This window comes from Dasypus novemcinctus, chromosome 30 (assembly GCF_030445035.2).
Source record: "Dasypus novemcinctus isolate mDasNov1 chromosome 30, mDasNov1.1.hap2, whole genome shotgun sequence".
Taxonomy (NCBI): domain Eukaryota; kingdom Metazoa; phylum Chordata; class Mammalia; order Cingulata; family Dasypodidae; genus Dasypus; species Dasypus novemcinctus.
The window spans coordinates 22,923,551-22,939,912 of record NC_080702.1 but is presented as its reverse complement, the minus strand read 5'-3'; the positions used below and the strand labels follow the sequence as shown (position 1 = coordinate 22,939,912).

Here is a 16,362-nt window from a genome sequence, read left to right as displayed (position 1 = left end):
AGCAACTCAAAATCTGAAAATTGCCCCCACATCACATCTCTTCTACCCTCTTCCTGTCCTCAGCAACTACTGTGACCATGTTCTCCTCGATACTAAAATTTCTTCGATTTCTCATCACAGTAGTTTTATAGTAGAATATCAGTAAGTCCACTATAGTCCATATTTTATTCCTCCAATATGTGGACTCCAGGATGGTGATGTCCCCTCCACCTCTAGATCAAGAGGGGGCTTAGATTACACAGTTGATGTTTATAACTGTAACTACTATAAAAATACCCAACATACCTTGTAACATATTCATGTTCCCTATATACTTGCCCTGGAGAACTCCTCCCCACCCATGTGCCCCCCATGAATAACACCCCACACTGGAGTTCCTCCCCTGCCACAGTTGAACCTCTCTGTGATCCAAAACTTCTTCAACAATGAATCTTAATATATTGCCAAATTCAATTAATAGAAAATTGAAATACAGTGATGGGTTTAAAGTTTAGAAATAGAATACATAGTAATTTAGAAATACTAAAATAAAAATAAATTGATGTATTAATAAAATGAAAGATATTATAAAGCTTTGTTTCTAACATTTTGCCTTTCATCACTGTAGTAGGTGTTGCCTTGTATGTACAGTGGCAAGACATTTTCATTTCTTCCTCAGTGTCCACATCCTTTTTTTTTTTCTAATTTTTTATTTTGTCTTCAAAAAAGTTTTAGATCACAGTAATTCACATACACAGTATTGGGGACTCCCAGATATCGAACATTAAACCCTTTTCCCCTTTCCCCAGCAATGATCTCTTTACATATGCATGTTATATTTGCTGCAGGTATGTACAATTTTGAAACATAGCTATCAAACATGGTTCCGTTTTGGTTTACATTATTGTTTCTATTTTAGACTGTACAAATTTCTAAGTTTTCAGTTTCCTTATGTTTTACACTATAGTTTACATTTTAGTTTAGAGGCTTTTATACACTTTAGATGTAAGTTGACATATCCATCATTGCATAATCTTGTGGATCACTTCCATTGCCCCCCAGTTCCCTTCTTCCGTCCATGCTATATCTCTCTCCCCCTCCCCTCAGGGCACACTGACACTCAGTCTTCACTACTTAAGGAACCAGATTTACAGATACTGCAGCAATGCTGAGGGCTTGACATATTCACCTGCCCTAACTAATTTGGAGCCAGCAATCCTCTTGGGAGACACAATTCCTTCTCTTTGGGAACATCAGATCTCCCCAGGATGTGGGTACACCTTCACAATCATTGTATGGGTCTCCACCCAATGTTATAACACACTATGACAAAATGATCACTCACATACTCCCTAGTAGCTTGCCCCTATACCAGATGCCTTCCCCTTAAGCACCTGAAACACGTGATGCTTCGTTATTATATTTTCTAAAGAGTTTTCTCAACAGTAGACTTTCAACCATATACCTGACATTCCCCCATATTCAATGGTTCCCCCAGCCCTCTCCCCAATTCCTTGGGTATTCTGACCCATCCTCCCAAGCCTAACCCCCTTAATCCCACAAAGTCCCACCGAAAGGTATCCCTATGCCCCCATCTTATTCCTTCCATATAAAAATACTTAACCTCCAGCTTGTCATAGACTTCACCCATGTAAGTGTCAGGTCACAGCTTTCCTCACCCCCCAGATTCCTTTAAGCCTATCTTCCAGACTTGAGCTCTCTGAGACAGCACAGTTTGCTTGTTTCATATCAGAGAGGTCATGTAGTATTTGTCCTTCAATGTCTGGCTTGCTTCACTCAACATAAGGTCCTCAAGATTCATCCATGTTATCACATGTGTTTGTATCATATTCCTTCTTATAGCTCAGTAGTGTTCCATTGTATGTACATATGACATTTTATTTATCCATTCATCCATCGATGGGCATTTGAGTTGATTCCTTCTTTTGGCAATAGTGTATAATGCTGCTATGAACATTGGTGTGCATATATTGGTTTGTGTCCGTATTTTCAGATCTTCTGGTTATATACCCAGCAGTGGAATTGCTGGGTCATATGGCAAATCTATAGCTAACTTTTTGAGAAACCGCCAAACAGTCCTCCAGAATGGCTGAGTCCATTTGCATTCCCACCAGCAGTGGATGAGTGCTCCTGTTCCTCCACATCCTCTACAGCACTTGTAGTCTTCTATTTTTTTTAATAGCTGCCAGTCTTATGGGAGTAAGATGGTATCTCATTATAGTTTTTTTTTTGAAGAGTTTTTTATTTATTTATCCCCCCCCCCCCATTGTGTGTTCTCTATGTCTATTTGCTGCATCTTGTTTTGTTGTCCGCTTCTGTTATTGTCAGCAGCACGGGAATCTGTGTCTCTTTTTGCTGTGTCATCTTGTTGCGTCAGCTCTCCGTGTGTGCGGTACATTCTTAGGCAGGCTGCACTTTCACGCTGGGCAGCTCTCCTTGCACGTTGGGGTCCCCTATGCGGGGGACTCCCCTGCGTGGCACGGCACTCCTCGCGTGCATCAGCACTGTGCATGGGCCGGCAGCATACGGGTCAAGGAGGCCCAGGGTTTGAACCGCTGACCTCCCATGTGGTAGACGGATGCCCTAACCACTGGGCCAAGTCCGTTTCCCTCATTATAGTTTTGATTTAAATTCCCCTAATAGCTAGAGATTTTGAGCATTTTTTTCATGTGCATTTTAGCCATTTGTATTTCTTCTTTGGAGAAGCATCTGTTCAGATCTTTTTCCCATTTTTTAAATCGTTGTCTTTTTATTTTTGAGATATAGGAGTTCTTTATATATGCAGGATATTAGTCTACTATCAGATATATGGTTACCAAATATTTTCTCCCATTGTGTAGGCTCTCTTTTCACTTTCATGACAAACTCCTTTGAGGTGCAAGAGGCTTTAATTTTGAGGAAGTCCCATTTATCTATTGGTTCTTTTGCTGCTTGTGCTTTTGGTGTGAAGTTCATGAAGCCATTTCCTATTATAAGGTCCTGTAGGTGCTTCCCTATGTTGTTTTCCTAGGTCTTTATGGTCTTTGTTCTTACATTTAGGTCTTTGATCCATCTTGAGTTGATATTTTTATGAGGTGTGAAATAGTAATCCTCTTTCCTTCTTTTGCATATTGATATCCAATTCTCTAGACACGATTTGTTGAAGGAGCCATTCTCTCCCAGTTAAGTGGGCTTGGTGGCCTTTTTGAGTATCAGATGACTATATATATGAGGATCTATATCAGAACTCTCTATTCAGTTCCATTGCTCAGTGTTTTTATCCTTGAGCCAATACCATGCCATTTTCACTACTGTAGCTTTGTAGTATGTTTTGAAGTCAGGTAGTGTGTTTCCTCTGGTTTCATTTTTCTTTTTCAATTTTTCAATGTGTCTTTGGTTATTAGGGACCTCTTTCCTTTCCAAATAAATTTCAGAGTTTATCTAGTTCCTTAAAGAATGCTGTGTTGATTTTATTGGGATTGCATTGAATCTCTAGATCAGTTTTGGTAGGTTAGGCATCTTAATAATATTTAGTCTTCCTATCCATGAACAGGGAATATTCTTCCATTTGTTTAGGTCTTCTTTGATTTCCTTGAACAGTTTTGTGTAGTTTTCTGTGTTTACGTCTTTTACATCTTTTTTTTTTTTTAATATTTATTATTATTATTTTTTAATTACATTAAAAAATATATATGAGGTCCCATTCAACCCCACCGCCCCCGCCCCCCACTCCCCCCACAGCAACACTCTCTCCCATCATCGTGATACATCCATTGTACCTGGTAAGTTCATCTCTGAGCATCACTGCACCCCATAGTCAATGGTCCACATCATAGCCCAGACTCTCTCACGTTCCATCCAGTGGGCCCTGGGGGGATCTACAGTGTCCCGTAATTGTCCGTGAAGCACTATCCAGGACAACTCCACTCCCGAAAACGCCTCCACATCTCATCTCTTCCTCGCGTTCCCCACACCCAGCAGCCCCCATGGCTACCGTTCCCACACCCATTCCACATTTTCTCTTTGGACATTGGATTGGTTGTGTCCATTGCACACCTATGTCAAGTGAGGGCTTAGATTCCACATGGGTACTGGATGCAATCTTCCCGCTTCTAGTTGTAGACACTCTAGGCTCCATGTTGTGGTGGTTGACCTTCTTCAACTCCATGTTAGCTGAGTGGAGTAAGTCCGATAAGTCAAAGTGTAGGAGCTGAAGTCTGTTGAGGCTCTGGGCCTGGGTGTCATATTATCAGTCCAGAGATTCAAATCCCCTACATATATCTTAAATTCAGCACCAACTACAATTCCAATAAAGTAGCATGCAAGTCTTGTGAAAAGAGATCCCCTCTGAGTCCATTTCCATCACGCAGAAACACCAGCTCCAAAGAAGGGCCATCTGTCATGGCAGTGAACCCCTTCTGCCATGACCATAGAACCCGTGAGTCTCTTTATCCCTCAAAAGAACCAATACCTGGGGTTGTATCTACCTTATCTGTCTCTTAGACTCTGTTCAGTTGTACATAGGGGTATTCCTTCTGACAACCTCCAGACTCTTTTTTAGAGACTCACAGCCTTATAATCTCATTTCTCCTTTCCATTTCCCCCTTACATTAGGTCAAACCGCTTCCCAAAGTCATCTTATTATATGTAGACAGGTATATTCTGCTGTTCCGCATTGAATCTTTAATTCAAGGTCATTTTCTAGTTGCTTCTTCAGCTGGTATGTGGTAGTGATCCCTCGGTGCCAGGGAGGCTCATCCCCGGGTGTCGTGTCCCACGCTGGGGGGAATGCATCACATCTACATGCTGAGTTTGGCTGTGAGAGTGGCCACATTTGAGTAACATGAAGGCTGTCAGGAGGAAACCCCCAGGCACAATGCTACTCTAGGCCTTGTTCTTATTGCAGGTGCATAGGCTCAAAAGTGTAGCCATTAGTATCAAGAGCCCACTGTTGGGCCCTCCTTCCTTCCTGGTTCTTGCCGTTGCACCTGGAGGATTGCCGCTGCTCTCCCGGGGCCCACAACAGTGACCCCCCGGCCAGGAGCCCAGTACCCCCCCAGTTGTTGTTTTTAATTGTTTCCACTATGAGTATATATAGACATTACCATATACCCTGGGCATATGCCCTGTATAACTCCCTTTCAACCATATATATCCTGTCAATAACATCCCATATCAGTATTCCTCCACTGCCATTGTTGAACCACTCTGTGATCCAAAACTTCCCGTAAAGTGAATCCCAACATAATGTCAGCTTCAGAAGAGTCTTAGATCACCAAAATTCATATATACAATATACAGTACTTCCCCAGATCCACCATAAAACCTTTTCCCTTCCACAGCAATAATCTTTTAACTTATTCAGATCATATTTCCTGAAACTGATGTACAGATTCCAAAACTATAGTTTTCAAACAAGGTAACATTTGTGCTTACTATGTGGTCCATACTTTAGGTTGTACAGTTTTCTAAATTTTTTAGTTATCCTATGTTTTGTCTTATGGTTTTCATTATTAGTCTGTCGTCCCCTATATGTTTTTGGTGTAACATTAGCTGTTTTATATTCATCCTCGTGTACTCTCACATAACTCCTCTTTTGCCCCCTTATTTACCTTTGTTCTATCCATTGCACGTCCATTTTCCCCTCCCCATAGGGCCCACAACGCCTGCCAATCTAATGCCCTGGGAGCCGTCCTTTCTCACGAGAGATACAGTTCTCTCTATTCGACGGCATTAGTCTTCCCCAGGATATGGGTCCACCCCACCCAATGGGAGAACCCACCTTGGCAAAATGAGCCTTCAGCTATTCCCTCCGGAGTCCGTCCCGCATCAGACCATACCCCCTGGGCGTCCTAACCAGGTGACCCTCCTACTTATACTTTGATACGTTTTACTCAGCATTTAGTTCTCAATGAACTTCTGGCACTCTCCCATGTTTGTATGTTGCCCCTCCCTCCCACCTATTTCTTGGACCATATTACCCCTCTTCCCATCCCCAGCCCCCCTCAAACCCAGAAAACCCCACCCGAAGGTAACCCCTTGCCCCCATTTTGTCCCTTCTTTGTGCTCATACTTACCCCCAGCTCATCGCAGATTCCACCCCTACAGACATTAACTCACATCCTTCCTCCACCCCCCGATTTCCAGTAAGCCACTTTTCCAGACTCTAGCTCTCTGAGGCAGTTAACTTATTTCATATCATTGAGGTCATATAGTATTTGTCCTTCAATGCCTGGGTTGCTTCACTTAACATAAGATTCTCAAGGTTCATCCATGTTATCACGTGCGATTGTAGTGTATTGGTTCTTACAGCTGAGTAGTATTCCATTGTGTGTATATACCACATTTTATTGATCCACTCATCTGTTGATGGACTTTTGGATTGATTCCAACTTTTGGCGATGGTAAACAATGCTGCTATGAACATTGGTGTACATATATCGGTTTGTGTCCTTGTTTTCAGATCTGATGGGTATATACCCAGCAGTGGTATTGCTGGGTCATATGGCAAATCTATGGATAATTTTTTGAGAAACTGCCAAACTGTCCTCCAGAATGGTTGGATCCTTCTGCATTCCCACCAGCAATGGATGAGTGTTCCTCTTTCTTCACATCCTCTCCAGCATTTGTATTCTACTGTTTTTTTCATGGCTGCCAATCTTATGGGAGTAAGATGGTATCTCATTGTAGTTTTGATTTGCATTTCCCTGATAGCTAGGGATTTGGAGCATTTTTTCATGTGCTTTTTAGCCATTTGTATTTCTTCTTTGGAGAAATGTCTGTTTAAATCTTTTTCCCATTTTTTAAATGGGTTGTTTATCTTTTTGTTTTCGAGATATATGAGTTCTTTATATATGCAAGTTATAAGTCTCTTATCAGATATATGGTTGCCAAATATTTTATCCCATTGTGTGGGTTCCCTTTTTACTTTCTTGACAAACTCCTTTGAGGTGCAGAAGGCAAAAATATAGAACGCTTCACGAATTTGTGTGTCATCCTTGCGCAGGGGCCATGCTAATCTTCTCTGTATCGTTCCAATTTTAGTATATGTGCTGCCAAAGCGAGCACCGTCTTTTACATCTTTGGTTAAATTTATTCCTAGGTATTTGATTTTTTTATTTGCTATTGTAAATGGTATTTCTTTCTTGATTTCCTCCTCAGATTGCTGATCATTGGTGTACAGAATGCTACTGATTTTTGTACATTGATCGTTTATCCTGTGACTTTACTGAACTCATGTATAAGTCCTTAGAAGCTTATCTGGAGACTTCTCAGGGTATTCTATGTATATTATCATGTCATCTGCAAATAGAGAAATTTTAACTGCTTTCTTCCCAGTTTGGATGACTTTTATATCTGGTTCTTGCCTCAGTGCTTGAGCAAGTACTTCTAAAACAGTGTTAAAATAGAAGAGGTGATAGTGGGCATCCTTGTCTTGTTCCTGATCTTAGAGGAAAGATTTTAGGATTTCACCTTTGTAAATGATGTTGGCTGTGGGTTTTTCGCATATACCCTTTATCATAATCAGAAAGTTTCCTTCTATTCCAATCTTTTGCAGTGTTTTTATCAAGAAAGTGTGTTGTATTTTGTCATTCTGCATCTGTAGATAGGATCATGTGATTTTTTCCCCTTCATTTTGTTTATATGGTGTTTTATATTAATTGGTGTTCTTATATTGAGCCATTCTTGCATACCAGGAATGAAGCCTACTTGGTCATGGTGTATAATTTGTTTAATGTATTTTTGAATACGATTAGCAAGTATTTTGTTGAGGATGTTCACTTCTAGGTTCATTAGAGAGACTGGTTTTCAATTTTCCTCTCTTGTGGTTTCTTTGTTTGGCTTTGGTATTAGGGTAATGTTGGCGTTACAAAATGAATTAGGCAATGTTCCTTCGATTTCAGTTTTTTGAAGAGTTTAAGCAAAATTGGTGTTACTTCTTTCTGGAATGTTTTGTAGACTGCACCTGTGAAGCCATCTGCCCCAGGGCTCTTCTTAGTTGGGAAGTTTTTAATAACTGATTCTCTTTACTTGTGATTGGTTTGTTGAGACCATCAGTTTCTTCTTTTGTCAGTGTACACTGCTTTTGTGTTTCTAGGAATTTTTCCATTTCCACTAAATTGTCTTTCTTATTGGAATACAGTCTTTTGACGTATCCTCTTATGATAGTCTTTATTTCAGTAGGGGTCAGTGGTAATATCACCCTTCTCATTTCTTATTTTGTGTATTTTCATCTTCTGTCTTTCTTTCTTCGTTAGTCTAGCTAAGGGTTTGTCATTTTTGATTGATCTCCAAGAACCAGCTCTCTTGTTTTGTTTATTTTTTCGAGTGTTTTCCTATTTTCTATTTCATTTAGTTCTTCTCTGATCTTTGTTATTTCTTTCTTCTTTCTTTGTGGTTAGTTCGTTTTTTTTACTAATTCCTCCAATCGTTCAGTTCGTTCTTCAGTTTTAGCTCTTTTTTGATGTATGAGTTTATGGCTACGAATTTCCTTCTCAGTACAGCTCTTGCTGCATCCCATAAGTTTTGATATGTTGTGTTATCATTTTCATTAGTTTCAAGATAGTTATTGATTTCTGTTGAGGTTTCCTCCTTGACCCACTGTTTTTCTAAGATTTTGTTGTTTAACTTCCATATCTTGGTGCCAAATCTGGGTCTCTGGTCCTTGCAGATTTCCAGCTTTGCTCCACTGTGGTCAGAGAAATTATGTATGATTTCAGTCTTTCTGAATTCATTGAGGCTTTCTTTGTGGCCTAGCATGTGGTCTATCTTGGAGAATGATCCATGTGCACTTGAGAAAAATGTATATCCTGCTGTATTTGGTTGTAATGTTCTGTATATGTCTGTTAGGTCCAGCTCCTCTAATATATTGTTCAAAGTCTTTGTTTCCTTATTGCTTCTCTTTTGAGATGTTCTGTCTAATGGTGATAGTGGTGTGTTAAAGTCCCTCACTGTAATTGTAGAGGTATCTATTCCTTCACTTAGTTTCTCCAGTGTTTGCCTCACGTATATGGAGGCACCCTTGTTAGGGGTGCAAATGTTTATGATTGTTCTTTTTTCTTGAATGATTATCCCTTTCCCTAATATGTAGTGTCCATCTTTGTCTGTCACAATTGTTTGCATTTAAAGTCTATTTTGTCTGATATTAATATAGCTACTACTGCCATTTTCTTGTTATTGTTTGCCTGTAAGTTTTTTTTCCCGCCATTCACTTTCAATCTCCTTGAATCCCTGGATCTAAGATGAGTTTCTCTTAGACGACTTATAGATGGGTCATATTTCCTGATCTAATCTTCCAATCTGTGTCTCTTAACAGGTGAGTTTAATCCACTGATATTTAGTGTTATTATTTTCAAGGAATTACTTTTATTAGGAATATTTTCTTTGGATTTGTGTTTGTCTTATGTTGTTTGACTTTTTTTCTCTTTTTGTAGTTTTGATTGTACTTACACTGTCCTCCAATTCTGTCTCTCCTGTTTTTTTCTTTCCTCCTGCACAACTCCCTTTAGTATTTCTTTTTTTTTTTTTTTATTTTGTAATATTACTTCTTTTTTTTTTTAATTTTTTTATTTTTTATTGACTTTGTAATAATATTACATTAAAAATATATATGTGAGGTCCCATTCAACCCCACCCCCCCACCCCCCCTCTCCCCCCCCCCCAACAACACTCGTTCCCATCATCATGACACATCCATTGGATTTGGTAAGTACATCTTTGGGCACCTCTGCACCTCATATACATTGGTTCACATCATGGCCCATACTCTCCTCTATTCCATCAAGTAGGCCCTGTGAGGATTTACAATGTCCGGTGATTACATCTGAAGCACCATCCAGGGCAGCTCCATGTCCCGAAGACGCCTCCACCTCTCATCTCTTCCTGCCTTTCCCCATACCCTTTGTCCATTATGTCCACTTTTCCCAATCCAATGCCACCTCTTCTATGTGGACACTGGATTGGTTGTGTCCATTGCACCTTTATGTCAAGAGGAGGCTCAGATTCCACCTGGATGCTGGATGCAATCCTCCCATTTTCAGTTGTAATCACTCTAGGCTCCATGGTGTGGTGGTTGTCCTTCTTCACCTCCATCTTAGCTGAGTGTGGTAAGTCCAATAAATCAGATTGTAGGTGCTGGAGTCTGTTGAGGCTCAGGATCTGGCTATCACATTGTCAGTCCAGAGATTCAAATCCCCTAAATATATCTTAAACCCCAACATTAACTGCACCTCCAGCACATTAGCATGAAAGTCTTATGAAGGGAGATCCCATCTGAGTCCAGATTCATCACACATAAACACCATTTCCAAAGAGGGGCCATCTGCCCTGGTAGTTAACCCCATCGGCCATGACCATAACTCCCATGGGTCTCTTTAGCCCTCAAAGGAACCAATATCTGGGGGTTGTATCTGCTTTATCTGTCTCTCTGGCTTTAGTATTTCTTGAAGGGCAGGTTTCTTGTTGGCATACCCTCTTAGTTTCTGTTTATCCGTGAATATTTTGAACTCTCCATCATTTTTGAATGCTAGCTTTGCTGGATAGGGTATTCTTGGTTGGAAATTCTTTTCTTTTAGTACCTTGATTGTGTCATACCACTGTCTTCTTGCCTCCATGGTTTCAGATGAGAGACAAGCACTTAATCTTATGGAGCCTCCCTTCCTTCTGATGGTTCTCTTTTCTCCTGCTGCTTTTAGTATTTTCTCTTTGTCTTGAACATTGGATAATTTGACAAGTATATATATGTCTTGGGGTAGGCCTGTTGGGAGTTATGCTGTTCGGGGTGCATTGTGCTTCCTGGACATGTACATGCGTCTCCCTCAATAGATGTGGGATGTTTTCAGCCCTGATTTCCTCCAACACACCTTCTGTCCCCTTTCTCTTCTCTTCTCCTTCTGGGATGCCTACAATGTGATATTTGTGCATTTTGCATTGTCAGTCAGGTCCCTAAGTCCCTGCTGGATTTTTTCTATCTTTTTATTGATTAATTCTCCTATCTGATTTCAGATGTACTGTCTTCCACATCACTAGTTCTTTCCTCTGCCTCTTGAAATCTGCTGTTATTTGCTTAGAGTGTATTTTTGATTTCTTGGATTGTGCTATGGATCCCCATCATCTCTATGATCTTTTTGTTCGTGGTCACAGTTTCTTCTTTACGCTCTCCAAGTGTTTTCTTAATATGCTTAATCTTGTCCCTCACTTTATTGAATCGGTCCATGATACATGTTTTGAGAACTTTAATTGTTCAATGTTCCACTTCTCTTCCTGGTTTTTAGTTTGGTCACTGGACTGGGCCATGTTTTCCTGATTATTCGTATGGTCTGTAGTTTTTTGTTATCTGGTCATCATTTTATCTTGTTTTTTATTCTGTTGATTATCTTCTTATTCTGGTCTTGTGGTTTAATTATTTGTTGTTTTTTTGTGTGTCTTAAGACTCTTCTTTGTTACTTTTTTCTTCTTATTCTATTTCCTTGTTGTTGACTAGGTTCCTTGAAGGAAAATATTAGGTCCATAGACAGGAAAAGGGGTAAGAAAAGAAAAATAACATAGCAGTATTGGTAGTGAATGTTTGCAGAAGAACCATGTGAGATCTAGGAGAATGGATATAGAACTCATGGAAGCTGTGTATAGTTACAACTGTAAAAAAGTGGAGTACCTATAATATATTAAACTGAATATTGGGATGAATGTACAATGAATTCAAAGGTCAGTGTGGTCAGGATAGAGGGAAAAAGAAAAGGGAGGACAATAATATAAAGAGTGAATAAATGATAGAGAACAGATTCGAGGTATTAGAGATAAAAAGTCAGGAATATTGGGGGCTAAACAGAGAGAGGTGGGATTTAAGAGAAGCAGGAAGTGGTGGAGGAGAGAATGATGTAAAGGAAAGGGGATTGCTTTGGTACCCAAAATCAGTATGCAGAGAAAAGAGAAAATTGAGGATGAGGATGCATAGCAAATAAGAAATGTTGCCTGCAGCACTAATATTAAAAAAAAAAGAAAAAAATGGAAAAAGAAAGAATAAAAAAAGCAGAAGAAGAAAAAGAGAAGGGAGAAAAAAAGGAAGAAAAAAAAAAAGATGGTGGTGGGGATAAAGAGGAAGAAAAAACAAGAAGACAAAAAGACCTGACAAGGACTCAGGCAAAGAATCCTCTTTGCATTTGAATAAACGCCTTAGGGGTCTGACCTTCCCCTTTTTTCCCTTCCTCACTTTCCTCTCTCCCAAGGCAGCAGGAAGGCTGCATAAAGGCTCCTGTAGGAAATTCAAATGGGTCCCTGGTGAACCAACTCACCTGAGAAAATAATGACTCTTAATTTCTTGAGAGAGAACCTACCTCTTGTCAGAAACCCTAAATATGCTATTAGAAGCCTGTAAAGCACATCCTACTGTCCCTCTCCCTTAGGTGTGCTACAAGGAGGCTAGTTAATTTTATGACTCCACCTTCTCTCAAACCAAGTTTCCTATATCATGGTGTTTAGGTAAATTGGGCTCTCACTGGATTCACCTCTCCTCTCTTCCTAGACTCTCTGGAAATCGGCTGATATGCTCCTCCAAACTCAATAAAAGGGGGGAACCAGAAAATTGAACCTCCACTCCTTGGCCCCTCTTCACCTCCCACCTAAACCCTCCCACTCCCAGAGTTAGTCCATGATGGGAGGGGTAGGGCAATGCCAGATTTCTGGGAGTGCTGGACTTGGGAAACAGAGGCTCAGAAACATGAGGACTCGGAGTATGTAGGTCTGTGAAATGTGGGCCATGGGAGGTCAGGGGACACAGGTTTGGGGTTCACACATTTGGGAAACATGGGGCTTGGAATCTCTGCTCTAGGGCCAGCAGTTCTCAGTGAACGCTGTGGCCCTTAGCCCTAGGGAGAAGACTTCCAAGTTCAGTGTTAGAAACCCACAGTTCTATCTTGAGCAAACACCACTTCTGCTTCAGTCTTGCCAGATTGATGTCCAGACACCTCCTGCCCTGCAGGTTCCCAAACCAACCTGGTCTGGTAGGACTCTGTCACCACACAACCGGTCTTTTGTAAGAGAAATGATGATGGTGTACTTACTCAAATGCCATCTTGCCCCGCCTTCAGATTGTGCATTATTAGTGTATAGAAACACCCCTGATTTTTGTGTATTGATCTTGTATCATGACACTCTACTGAAATCATTTATTAGCTCTAGCAGCTTTGTTGTAGTTTTTTTTTTTTTTTATTTTCTAAATATACAATCATATCATCTGTCAGTAGTGAAAGTTTTAATTCTTCCATTCCAATTTGGATGCCTTTTATTTCTTTTTCTTGCCTGATTAGCTATATAACCTCTAGCAATATATTGAACAACAGTGGTGACAGTGGCACCTTTGTCTTGTCCCTGATCTCAGCAGGAAAGCTTTTAGTTGTTCACCATTGAGTATAATGTTAGCTGTGGGTTTTTCATATATGGCCTTTATCCTGTTGAGGAAATTTCCTTCAATTCCTACTTTTGTAGTATTTTTATCAAGAAAGGATGCTGTATTTTGTCAAATGCCTTTTCTGTGTCAATTGATAAGATCAGGTGATTTTTCTTGATTTATTAATGCGGTGTATTATGCTGATTGATTTTGTTGTGTTGAAACAGACTTGCATGCCTGGAATAAAATCCACTTGATCATGATGGATAATTGTTTTAATGTGTTGTTGGATTCAGTTAGCAAGTATTGAGGATTTTTGCATCTGTATTCGTTAGAGAAATGGGTCTGTAATTTTCCTTTTTTTGTATTATCTTTATCTGGCTTCGGTATTAGAGTGATATTGGCTTCATAGAATGTGTTTGGTAGCATTCCTTCTTGTTGAATTTTTTGCAAGAGCTTGAGTAAGATTGGTATTAAGTCTTCTTTGAATGCTTGATAGAACTCACCTGTGAAACCACTGGTCCTTGGCTTTTCATTTTGGGGAGTTGTTTGTTGACTATTTCAATTTCTTTACTTGTGATTGGTTTGTTGAGCTCTTCTATTTCTTCTAGTGTCAACGTAGATTGTCCATTCCTAGGAATTTTTCCATTTCATCTAAATTGTCTAGTTTTTTAGCATAAAGTTGTTTATATTGTCCTCTTATGATCTCATTTCTGTTGCATCAGTAGTAAGATTCCCTTTTTCATTTTTTATTTCATTTATTTGCATCTTCCCTCTCGTTTTCTTAGTCAGTTTAGCCAAGAGTTTGTTGACTTAGTTAATCTTCTCTATTGTTTTTTGTTCTCAATTTCATTTATTTCTGCTCTGATATTTGTTATTTCATTCCTTTTACTTGCTTTAGGATTAGCTTGCTGTTCTCTTTCTATTTCCTCCAGCTGTGTAGTTAGGTCATTGACTTTAGCTCTTCTTTTTTTAATGTAAGCATTGAGGGTTACAAATTTTCCTCTCAACACTGCCTTCGCATCATCCCATAGGTTCTTCTATGTTGTATTTCATTGTCATTTGTCTCAAGATATTTATTGATTTCTCTTGAAATTTCTTCTTTGATCCACTGATTAAGATTGTGTTGTTTAATGTCCATATATATGTGAATTTTCCCTTTATTTCCACTTGTTGATTTCCAGTTTTACTCCATTATGATCAGAGAAAGTGCTTTGTATAATTTCAATTTTGTTGAATTTATTGAGATCTGCTTTGTGTCCCAACATATGGTCTATCCTGGAGAGACTCATGAACACATGAAAAGAATGTATATTCTGCTGTTTTGGGGGCTGTGTTCTGTGTATGTCTGTAAGGGTTAGTCCATTTATCATATTATTTAAGCTCTCTGTTTCTTTACTAATCTTCTGCCCAGGTGTTCTATCCTTTGCTGAGAGTGGTGTATTGAAGTCTCCCACTATTATTGTAGAGTTGTCTATTTCTCCCTTCAGTTTTGCCAGTGTTTGCCTCATGTATCTAGGGGCATCCTGGTTAGGTGCATATATACTTATGATTATTATTTCTTCCTGGCGAATCATCCCTTTTATTAATATGTAATGTCTGTCCTCTCTAATAACAGTTTTGCTTTGAAAGTCTGTATCATCTGATATAACTATTTTTTTGGTTATTGCATGCATAGAATATCTTTTTCCAGCCTTTCATTTTCAACTTACTGGTATTCTTGGGTCTAAGGTGAGTCTCTTGCAACTCCATATAGATGGCTTATATTTTCTTATCCATTCTGCCTATGTCTTTTGATTGGGGAGTATAATCCATTAACATTCGATGTTATTACTGTAAAGGCAGTTCTTTTTTCATCCATTTTGATCTTTGCATTTTGTTTGTCATTTTATATTTGACACTTGTAGTTACTATTACAGATACAGTTGTCATTTATAGAGTCTCTTCCAGGCCTCTTTTTCCTGTCTTTTCTTTTCAGGTTTTAACAGTCCCTTTAGTATTTTTTGGAAAGCTGGTCTTTTTGTTATGAACTCTCTCAATTTCTGTTTATCTGTAAATATTCTAATCTCACCCTCATTTTTAAAAGATAATCTTGCTGGGTATAAAATCCTTGGCTGGCAGTTTTTTCTCCTGCAATATCTGAAATATATCATATGAGTGCCTTCTTGCCTCCATGGTTTCTGATGCGAAATCGGCGCTTAATCTTATTGCGTATCCCTTATATGTTATGCATTGCTTTTCTCTTGATGCTCTCAGAATTCTCTCTTTGTCTCTGGCATTTGTCATTCTGATTAGTATGTGTCTCACAGTTGGTCTATTTGGATTTCTTCAGATGGGCATACGTTGTGCTTCTTGGACATGGATATCTATGTCCTTTGATAGGGTTGGGAAATTTTCCACCATTATTTCTTCAAATATTCTTTCTGCACTTCTTTGCTTCTCTTCTCCTCCTAGGAAACCCATGACATGTATGTTTACATGTCTCTTGCTGTTATTTAGTTCCCTGAGACCCTGTTGAACTTTCTCCATTCTTTAATTCATTTATTCTTTTATTTGTTCCCTTTCAGAGGTCATGTCTTCAAGCTCACCGATCCTTTTTTCTGCTTCCCCAAATCTGTTATATGCCTCCCATGTATTTTTTATTTTATTTATTGCTTCTTTCATTCCCATAAGGTCTGCTATTTTTCTGTGTATGCTTTCAAATTCTGCTTTGTGCTCATTCAAGGTCTAGTTAATATCCTTAATCACTTTAGCCATCTCACTGAATTTATTAAGAGATCTGTTTGAACATCTAAGATTAGTTGTCTCAACTCCTTTATGTCATCTGCAGGTTTATCTTGTTCTTTTAACTGGGCCATCATTTCCTGTTTCTTGGTATGGATTGTTATTTTTTGGTGTTTGCACATCTGGCTTTCTAGATGTATTTATTCTGGGTGCAGTTTCTCCCTTTAGTTTAGGGATTTATTATCTTTTCTCCCTTTCTGGTTGTGTAGTAGGAA

General features: G+C 39.2%; 1 protein-coding gene and 1 non-coding gene across 5 annotated transcripts in view; one reads left to right on the top strand and one right to left on the bottom strand.

Moving 5' to 3' along the window:
• The window catches only part of LOC131276944 (zinc finger protein 705F-like), a 194,058-nt gene that overhangs the window by 8,753 nt on the left and 168,943 nt on the right, over positions 1-16,362 (top strand). The gene's annotated exons all lie outside the window — the stretch shown is intronic.
• LOC131276951 (U6 spliceosomal RNA) lies at positions 6,941-7,047 on the bottom strand. Its single transcript, XR_009184167.1, has one exon. It is a non-coding gene; the product is annotated as a U6 spliceosomal RNA (small nuclear RNA).